The sequence below is a fragment of the Schistocerca piceifrons genome, chromosome X (assembly GCF_021461385.2).
Source record: "Schistocerca piceifrons isolate TAMUIC-IGC-003096 chromosome X, iqSchPice1.1, whole genome shotgun sequence".
NCBI classification, from domain to species: Eukaryota; Metazoa; Arthropoda; class Insecta; order Orthoptera; family Acrididae; genus Schistocerca; species Schistocerca piceifrons.
This window is the reverse complement of record NC_060149.1, coordinates 653,315,281-653,325,979: the sequence shown is the minus strand read 5'-3', so window position 1 is coordinate 653,325,979 and position 10,699 is coordinate 653,315,281.

The window sequence follows — 10,699 nt, the reverse complement described above, 5'->3', positions numbered from 1 at the left end:
GCACTAGAAATTTCAAAAAATTGCATTCAAACGAATATAATTCGTGAAGTAAGGCACTTCGATATTGTTTTTAAATAATGAAAATATTAAGCACCACACAAGGTTTGAACTTATAACCTTTCGTGTAGCAGCCCAACATCTTAACCGTTATGCTAACGCACCTCATCTGACTATATAACGCCATGAGGACTATAACACGTCACGCAAAATACTGACAAACACTGTTGGTATGATTATGAATTACTCACGCTTCGTCGAAGTACAATAGGAAATAAACAATTACCGCTGTTCTTTATTGCGAAAAAGCGGTTCGTGAGAGTGATACAAACACCTTTCCTTGCTATCGCTTGAATTAGGAGTCTTATTGCTTGTTTGGTTTAATTAATTAATAGAATATGAAGCAATTGGTATAAAGAATGCTTTTTCCAAACTTTCTATAAAAGAATGTCTGCTATCAAGACATTGCTTTTGTTCTATTACTTTATTTATGACTGAACGTTTCTAAAACTGAAGACTCTCGTCCATGCTCTACACTGCAGTCGAGATGTGGCAACGTCGTTCTCTGTTCATTGGCTGACTGTGTTTTGTGACGTCAGATGCGCAGAACGAACCTAAACTCGGCCGCCAACATAAATGACGCGGTTTTTAGTTCTAATCTCTAGGCGACTGATGACCTCAGAAGTTAAGTCGCATAGTGCTCAGAGCCATTTGTGCGTGGCGTGCAACAGCAGGCGCGGCTCCGGCCGCACGGACTGACGACTGCTGTGGGGCGAGACTGGCTTCTTGCTATGCCGGCGGCACAGCTAGATTCAGCGCCAGATTCGTCAATCCAGACGCGTTGTAATCCAAAGGCATCGTTAATCCAATTGCGTCGTCAATGTGCATACGTAACACTGTTTATCACTGTTCTATTGTTCAGTTGCGTGTAGCATTTCACTCCCGAATCCGAATAATTAAAATCACTTTCACTCATAACAGTATTTTTCCCAGCCGATGCACCACATGTGGGGCTGCAGGTGGAAAATTTTTATTGTTGCCGTTCTCAACACAGGCTCTCTAACTACAATGTTGGCAACCAGAAATGTGACGCCTGTAATTGAAGTTCACTGTGCCCACTCTGATGGAGAAATAAAGCTATTGATCATTGAAGTTCATTACGCTGAGGATTCACGATGATGTCTGGAATTCATACAAATTCAGTTTACTATAATAATTTTCATTCTATTCTGAAAACGATAAAGTGTGAAAATAAATGTTCAAATGTGTGTGAAATTTTATGGGACTTAACTGCTAAGGTCATCAGTCCCTAGGCTTACACACTTCTTAAACTAAATTATCCTAGGGACAAACACACACACACACACCCATGCCCGAGGGAGGATTCGAACCGCCGCCGGGACCAGCCGCACAGTCCGGGACTGGTTGGCTTTGAGCACTATGGGACTTAACTGCTGTGGTCATCAGTCCCCTAGAACTTAGAACTACTTAATCCTAATTAACCTAAGGACATCACACACATCCATGCCCGAGGCAGGATTCTCACCTGCGACCGTAGCGGTCGCGCGGTAACAGACTGTAGCGCCTAGAACCGCTCGGCCACTTCGGCCGGCAGTCCGGGACTGTAGCTCCTTACACCGCTCGGCTAATCCCACGTGGCGATAAACTGTAACGTTCCAGACAAAAGTTTACCCAAGCACTACTACTATTTACTCTTGTACTATCAGAGCTGTTCAGAGTCTATTGCGCGGATCCTATTATTCCCAGATAACGAAACTGTTCAATAATCGTTATCAATGTAAACGTTCAAAGTGAATGCTCGCCAAAATTTCACGTTAATACTCATCAAACGCCACGCTAGTAATGGTAGAATGTCTGTCCTGTGGCGACACGTGAAAATACGACATGCGGAAACAGAATAAATCATTGAGGTCGTCCTGCAATTAACACTTTACCCCATTATGAACTCATTGCTACGTGCATACCGAGTAACATAATACGGCATCCAAGGCTGTTCCTTGCAACTGCACAGACGCGACGCGGCTTCCGGCACGGAGTGTGTGCTGATACGAATCTAGAAGAGAACTGGGGCCTGAACCCAGCCTTTTTTTTTTTTTTTTTGGCACTTTTCATTGATACAATTTCTTTTTCCTGCAAGTGCATTCTTCGAAAAAAAAACAATTATATTAACATAATAAAATTTAAGTATATAAAAGAAGAAAAAGTATGAAGTACACAATGTGTATAGCAATGAAAGAGAAGACACATATAGAATACAAAACATATAGAATACAAAACGACATCCAGCTCGCAGCCCTCTTATTTATATAGCCGTGGTGTGGACCACCAAAGGCGCAGCCAACACAATTTGCCTTCCTGACCAGCTGTTGGGGCTAGTAGAGCACTACTTCAAGTTACTAAATAATTAATTGATTCATTCACAGAAGGCCAATGAAGCTCTTAATTTAATTGTGCAATCAGCACACAGGTAAGTATCTATAATGAAATTCTGATGTGGCTAGGTTAAATACTTTTGGCGAGAGAATGATTTTAGTTGCACTACATGCAATAGATAAGCTCTGAACTTGCCCTTTGGAGAGACGCTACAGCTATAGTTTTATGGCTACCTTTTGGAAACTTCTCACATCTTTGTTATTATAGCGTATCTCCATTCTACCTAAATCCAAACATCATAGCTTTATCTAAGCACTTACTTAATCTATCTTCCTTCTGTACACTTAGGACACAAAACAGAAAATCATGAATTTCAACCAAAATATTACTTTGTGAGATCCAGCATGCTGTTTACATTATATTACAATGAAAAAGGAATCAGAATATAAATTTTGAAGTCTCTATCTCCTTCCTGCTGCGCCGATGATTTTTACGTAAATCGTCCAAATTTCGAAAAACTGTTAAAGTTACTAAACTGAAACTTAACACATTATCATTTTAGCATCACTCCTATTAAGTTTTCAGATTATTTACTTTACTTTTAAGGTATTGCGCAACATTTGTGACGTCATAGCTAGTTACAGCGGACTAGGCTGGCACACAATGGAAAGCATATGAATTCTATATGGCGTGAGTAGGTTGCCAGTCGGTACCGCTGAGCCCTCATGACCCGTTCGGATGGAGAGAGGAGTCTGTAAAAATCAACATGGATCCTGCAAAGAGAGATCCTTCGAAACTCAGCTCTCTCTGTTCCTCCATGAGATCCACAGCGCCGCAGACAATGGCGTTCGGGTTGATGCCACGTTCCTTGACTTCAGGAAGGCACTAGACACCATCCCACATTGTCGGTAAACGAAAAAAATGCGAACTTATCAGGTAGCGAAGCAGATCTGCGACTGGATTCAAGACTTTCTAGCAGATAGGTCTCAACACGTCGCTCTTAACGGAACAAAATCGACAGATGTAAAGATAATTTCCAGAGAACCCCAAGGAAATGTGATAGGACAGTTACTCTTTACATTACGCATAAATGATTCAGTAGAAAGCGTCAGATGCTCTATAAGGCTGTTCGCAGATGATACAGTAGTCTATAACAAAGTAGCTACGCCCGAAGATAGTAACGATGTGCACAATGACCTCTAGAAAATTGATGAATGGTATAGGCTCTGGTAGCTGACCCTGAATGTAAATAAATGTAACATATTGCGCATACGTAGGAAAAGAAATACACTACTGTACAGTTACACTATTGATGACAAATCGCTGCAAAAAGTAACTACTGTAAAATACCTATAGGTAAATATCCAGAGCGACCTGAAGTGGAATGACCACATAAAACAAAGAGTACGAAAAGCAGATGCCAGACACAGATTAATAGGAAGAATTTTAAAGAAATGTAACTCTTCTACAAAGAACGTGGCCTGTAAGGTAATTGTTCGGCCGATTCTTGACTGTGGTTCATCTATCTCGAATCCCAACCACGTCGAAGCAATAGAAGAGCGGTCCATTTTGTCACGGGATCGTTTAGCTGGTGCGAGACCGTTACGGAGATCCTCAACAAAGCCCATTGGCAGACGTTAGAAGAAAGTCGTTGTGCGCCACGGAGAGATTTACTATTGAAATTTTGAGAGAGTACTTTCCGGAAAGAGCCGGACAACATATTACTTCTCCCCACATAAGTCTCGCGTAATGACCATGAGGAGAAAATTCGAGAAATTAGAGCCAATACAGAGGCTTACCAACAATCATTCTTCCTACGCGCTATTCGCGACTGGAACAGCCTTGAAGGGCTCAGTTAGTGGTACAAAAAGTGTCCTCCGCCATACACTATTAGGTGGCTTGCGGAGTATGTGGTAGATGTATATGTACCAATGGAAATGAAGGTAGGTGTTGTGGAGTATAGTGGTACGATAGAAAGCGAGGAGGAGTTTGGTGTGTTGACAGAGCCACAGTATAAGGAGGAGTAGGGAGGGTGTAAGACTGAGACGAAAGAATGAAGGGGGTTAGATGATGTGGAGTGGCATAAGTGTGGAGGAGTTGTAATACTCGATAGGACTGATAAATATTGCGGTGAATTTCATAGTTTGTGAAGGGTAGTCAGCTGAAGCTTTGTTGGGATAGGGTATGGAGTGTGTCTGGGTGCAGACGCAGATAGTGTAGGATATGCGGTGGTATTCACTGTGGGTGATAGGGGGTTAATTTAATGAGATCCTAGAGGATCTCCGTGAGGAAAATAAATGGACGAGGAAAGCAGAGCAGTGTGCTTGGCACTAAACGATTTGGAGCGAGTAATAGAAGTTGAGTGTAACGGATAACCAGGCAACATTGACTTAAGAGAAGATGGGGCAGACCAACGTTTTGTAGGTGTGGAGTTCAGTGGAGGGTGAAATCCCACGTCTTTCATTCATAGCAACAGATTTGCACCTGGTGGCTACAACTGACACTAATTTATTTTTTTTCGGGGTAAATCGGTTCCACTTTAACGCATTAGGATATGTACCAATTTTCGCTGCCATACTACAATTACAGCTCACACTGGACCTCTGTGAGTAGCTGCACTTTAATTATAACCACGCTGTACCTCACAGGAGAAGCATCGGTGGTCAAGCAGTTCACAAAAACCTGAAGGGTAGACACACGAAGTAAAGTCTTGGCACTATCGTGTCGGCGAAGATAATAAACACTAGAAATTATATTAAGTCCTAGCTAGCCCGTCGCGTTGCATTTTGAATCCACACGGAGGAGGAGGCGTGGTGTGTCGGAAGATGGTGGCGGAGACCAGAATGAGACTTCGCGAAGATCTTCTGGTCGGTAGCTCGCTGGTAGTAACTACTCTGTTAAGCTCGTGCGCCGGCCTAAATAGCTGCCTCGCATAAGGATCCACGAGGGGCTGTTTTCGGTACATGACTTTGTGGATGTTGGAAAACGTCCATTACATAAACGACGTGCACCGTCGCCATGGACGTCGCCTGGTGGTCAGGCAGGAACGCTTTTGTACAGTCATGCTCATAAATTAAGGATAATGCTGATACGTGGTGAAACAACGATCTGATGGGCGGTTTGCGGGTTTAAATCACCTCGGGGTATGACCACGCGGTGCATTTGACCTGCGGTCGTCGCACGGTGGCGCTGGCAGCAGTCCACATACGCAGAGGGCTGTTGGTGCATGTCAGAGTACGGTGCAGCGAGTAAGTGTGCAGACGTTTTTAGATGTGCTAATGGTGACTTTGTGTTGAAAATGGCTCAAAGAACACATATTGATGACATTATGAGGGGTAGAATACTAGGGCGACTGGAGGCTGGTCAAACACAGCAGGTCGTAGCACGGGCCCTCCGTATGCAACAAAGTGTGATCTCAAGATTATGACAACGATTCCAGCACACATACGAGGTGCATTCAAGTTCTAAGGCCTCCGATTTTTTTTCTAATTAACTACTCACCCAAAATCGATGAAACTGGCGTTACTTCTCGACGTAATCGCCCTGCAGACGTACACATTTTTCACAACGCTGACGCCATGATTCCATGGCAGCGGCGAAGGCTTCTTTAGGAGTCTGTTTTGACCACTGGAAAATAAATGAGGCAATAGCAGCACGGCTGGTGAATGTGCAGCCACGGAGAGTGTCTTTCATTGTTGGAAAAAGCCAAAAGTCACTAGGAGCCAGGTCAGGTGAGTAGGGAGCATGAGGAATCACTTCAAAGCTGTTATCGCGAAGAAACTGTTGCGTAACGTTGGCTCGATGTGCGGGTGCGTTGTCTTGGTGAAACAGCACACGCGCAGCCCTTCTCGGACGTTTTTGTTGCAGTGCAGGAAGGAATTTGTTCTTCAAAACATTTTCGTAGGATGCACCTGTTACCGTAGTGCCCTTTGGAACGCAATGGGTAAGGATTACGCCCTCGCTGTCCCATAACATGGACACCATCATTTTTTCAGCACTGGCGGTTAACCGAAATTTTTTTGGTGGCGGTGAATCTGTGTGCTTCCATTGAGCTGACTGGCGCTTTGTTTCTGGATTGAAAAATGGCATCCACGTCTCATCCATTGTCACAACCGACGAAAAGAAAGTCCCATTCATGCTGTCGTTGCGCGTCAACATTGCTTGGCAACATGCCACACGGGCAGCCATGTGGTCGTCCGTCAGCATTCGTGGCACCCACCTGGATGACACTTTTCGCATTTTCAGGTCGTCATGCAGGATTCTGCACACAGAACCCACAGAAATGCCAACTCTGGAGGCGATCTGTTCAACAGTCATTCGGCGATCCCCCCAAAACAATTCTCTCCGCTTTCTCGATCATGTCGTCAGACCGGCTTGTGCGAGCCCGAGGTTGTTTCGGTTTGTTGTCACACGATGTTCTCCCTTCATTAAACTGTCGCACCCACGAACGCACTTTCGACACATCCATAACTCCATCACCACACGTGTCCTTCAACTGTCGATGAAGTTCAATTGGTTTCACACCACGCAAATTCAGAAAACGAATGATTGCACGCTGTTCAAGTAAGGAAAATGTCGCCATTTTAAGTATTTAAAACAGTTATCATTCTCGCTGCTGGCGGTAAAATTCCATCTGCCGTATGGTGCTGCCATCTCTGGGACGTATTGACAATGAACGCGGCCTATTTTAAAACAATGCGCATGTTTCTATCTCTTTAAAGTCCGGAGAAAAAAAATCGGAGGCCTTAGAACTTAAATGCACCTCGTAAAACGTGTCCAGGCGCTACAGTACGGGACGTCCACAGTGTACAACACCACAAGAATACCGATATCTCACTTTCAATGCCCGCAGATGGCCACAGAGTACAGCAGGTAGCCTTGCTCGGAACCTTACTGCAGCCACTGGAACAGTTGTCTCCAGAAACACAGTCTACAGACGAATGAACAGACATGGTTTATTCGCCTGGTGACCTGCAAGGTGCATTCCACTGACCCCTGGTCACAGGAGAGCCTGTAAAGCCTGGTGTCAAGAACATAGTACATGGTCATTGGAACAAGGGTCGCAGGTTACGTTCACGGACGAGTCCTGGTTTGATGGGGTGGGGTGGGATTATGATTGGTGCACGTACACCCCTGCATGTCTTTGACAGAGGAACTGTAACAGGTCATGTGTATCGGGACGTCATTTTGCACCAATATGTCCGCCTTTTCAGGGGTGCAGAGTAAAATGGTTCAAATGGCACTGAGCACTATGGGACTCAACTGCTGAGGTCATTAGTCCCCTAGAACTTAGAACTAGTTAAACCTAACTAACCTAAGGACATCACAAACAACCATGCCCGAGGCAGGATTCGAACCTGCGACCGTAGCGGTCTTGCGGTTCCAGACTGCAGCGCCTTTAACCGCACGGCCACTTCGGCCGGCGGGGTGCAGAGTATGCAAACCCGTTGTGCGGCCTGTGTATGTGTGCATGATGATCATGTCCCATATTGATGTCGGGGCACATGCGCAGGAAATAGTGGCATTTTGTCGCACATGTGTTTCGGGACGGTTTTCTCAACTTATCACCAATACCGCGGACTTACAGATCTTTGTCATGTGCGTTCCCCTACGACTATTCAGCTCTCCGGCAGGCACTGGTGCAAGAATGGGAGGCTATACCCCAGTAGCTGCTCGACGACCTGATCCAGAGTATGAAAACCCGTTGTGCGGCCTGTGTATGTGTGCATGGTGATTATATCCCATATTGATTTTGGGGGTACATCCACAGGAAATAGTGGGATACATCATGCTGGAATTAGAGTTTTTTGTATGCAGAAAATGGTACTATGTCCAATAATACACTTACTGTGGTATGAAGAAACTGATGGCAAGCTCCTCTACTTAAGCGGTCTGACTGAAGCACTTTCCTCCTGATGGTTGATAACGCACGGGCCCAACGAGCTGCCATCGTTGAGGAGTACCTTGAAACAGAATATATCAGGCGAATGGAGTGGCCTGCCTGTTTTTCAGACCTAAAACCCATCGAGCGCGTCTGGATTCTCTCGGTCGACGTATCGCTGCACGTCTTCAAACACCTACGACAATTCAGGTGCTCTGGCAGGCACTGGTGCAAGAATGGGAGGCTATACCCCAGCAGCTGCTCGACCACCTGATCCAGAGTATGCAAACTCGTTGTACGGCCTGTGTATGTGTGCATGGTGATCATATCCCGTATTGATGTCGGAGTACATGCGCAGGAAATAGTGGCATTTTGTCGGACTTGTGTTTCGAGATGGTTTTCTCAAATTATCACCAATACCGTGGACTTACAGATCTGTGTCGTGTGCGTTCCCTATGTGCCTATGCTATTAGCGCCAGTTTTGTGTAGTGCCACATTGTGTAGCACCACATTCTGCAGTTATCCTTAATTTTGAGCATAAGTGTAGTTCAGAGTTCCCACGGCGTCTGTTCCGTAGGGGCGAAGTTCGCGGCAACCCAAACGACTTAAAAATTGTGGGGGATGCCAACGTCGCCTGATGTCTAGGGCGCCTCAGAAGTTTCCATGTTACTTTCTGGTTTAGTCCAAATAAGTTAATGTGTTTGTTAATTGGATAGGACGGTTTCAAGTGGTTAGGTAAAATTTATGGATAACAAAGTTATGGATGGTTCGTTCTATAATTATTGCCTGAGTCTTGGAAGGGTTTGTCTTCAGAGCCCCTGCCTACAACAGGAGGAAAGCTGTTTAAGATACAGTTGGAGAAATAGTTGGGATTTCTGGAATTTTGGGTAGAGAGCTAGGAATGCAGTGTCATCAGCATATTGAAGGAGGTGGACTGAAGGAGGCCGTTTTAACAGTGTGGAGGATATGAAGGGGACGAGAAAGGACAGAGCCCCTGAGGCACACTTAATGTATATTAGGAACATGGGAACTGGTATTTTAATCACGACAAAGGATGGACAATTAGAAAGGAACTAATTAGGCAGATACAGTGCACAGTGCACAGTGCATAGTGCGTAGTGCATGTGTCTGGAGTCCGATGAAATCAGAATGCTATACACAGATGTGGGCAGTCCCTAGGTGGAGGGATAAGAAAATCGCGGATTTTCCGTTGTTAAGCTGATGGGCTAGGACATGTATGAGGATCATGAGAGGAGAAACTGAGACGAAAGCCACGCTGGTTCACAAGAAGGGATAGGTGGTATTTCAGGCTTTGACAAATGATTTGGGAGAGGATGGACTTGAAGACCTTGCTAAACCCCGAGGTGAGATTGATGGGTCGGTAGGAGTAATTATTGCTAGTGGAGATGTTTAGTTTGAGGAAAAGAAGATATCTATACGATTATGAAATTGAACATCAACAGTTGTATACTATTTACATTTTATTAATGCCAGTTTCGAATAAATTTACATAGGGTATTCAAACACTCTGCCTGAGTCTCATTACATGCTCCACACATGTTGTGAAATATATCTATAATCCTGCATGGCTCACCCATTGTTTCCAAAAGTCGAGACTTTTCTCCTTTCGTGATGTGTTGGGATACATCATGCTGGAACTATAGTTTTTGTATGCAGCAAATGGTACTATGTCCATTAGTACACTTACCGTGGTATGAAGAAACTATGTCGAAGAGTACACTTACTGTGGTATGAAGAAATTGATGGCAAGCTCCTCTACTTAAGCGGTCTGGCTGAAGCACAGTTCCTAGAGGATGATTACTAGCCATTCCATTTCCGACGTCCACGGAAAACCTTAGTTGAGATCTTACAGGAATCGTTTGCGCGTTTTCATGGTCCCCGATTTTACTAATCTGATTGTTGAAATAAATGGAACGCGTAAATTAGACTTCGTTTGTGAATGACACATGTGGGTGGAAGGCAGCAACTTAGCATTCTGATGATGGAAGAATTGCAAAATTCCATACCCAGGAGCAAAGCTGTGTAGCCCTATCTGAAGATGGTCCGCGTAAAAACAGTAGTCGTGTAACACCCTATAAATGGTTACATGATCTGTGCCCATAGCACTTGCTTTACTGCACGTGCTAGTTGAATGTCAGTAACTAAGACTTTCTCAGAATACGAGATTCGCACTTCCTGCTTTCCAACAGCATCGTGCCACAGGTGCTGTGGTGTCAATGTCTTCTTCTCGGGAACAGATGCTCACAGGCACGACGAGTGTCCCTCACGTCATCGTAATACATGATCATGTCAGTGAGATGATGAGTCCATCGTCCATGCTGGATTCAGAACGTCACACGTATTCATCGAGTGGCAAAGCATACTGAAGGCTTCGAATCAGAATGACAACTAACCAGGAATAGGCTA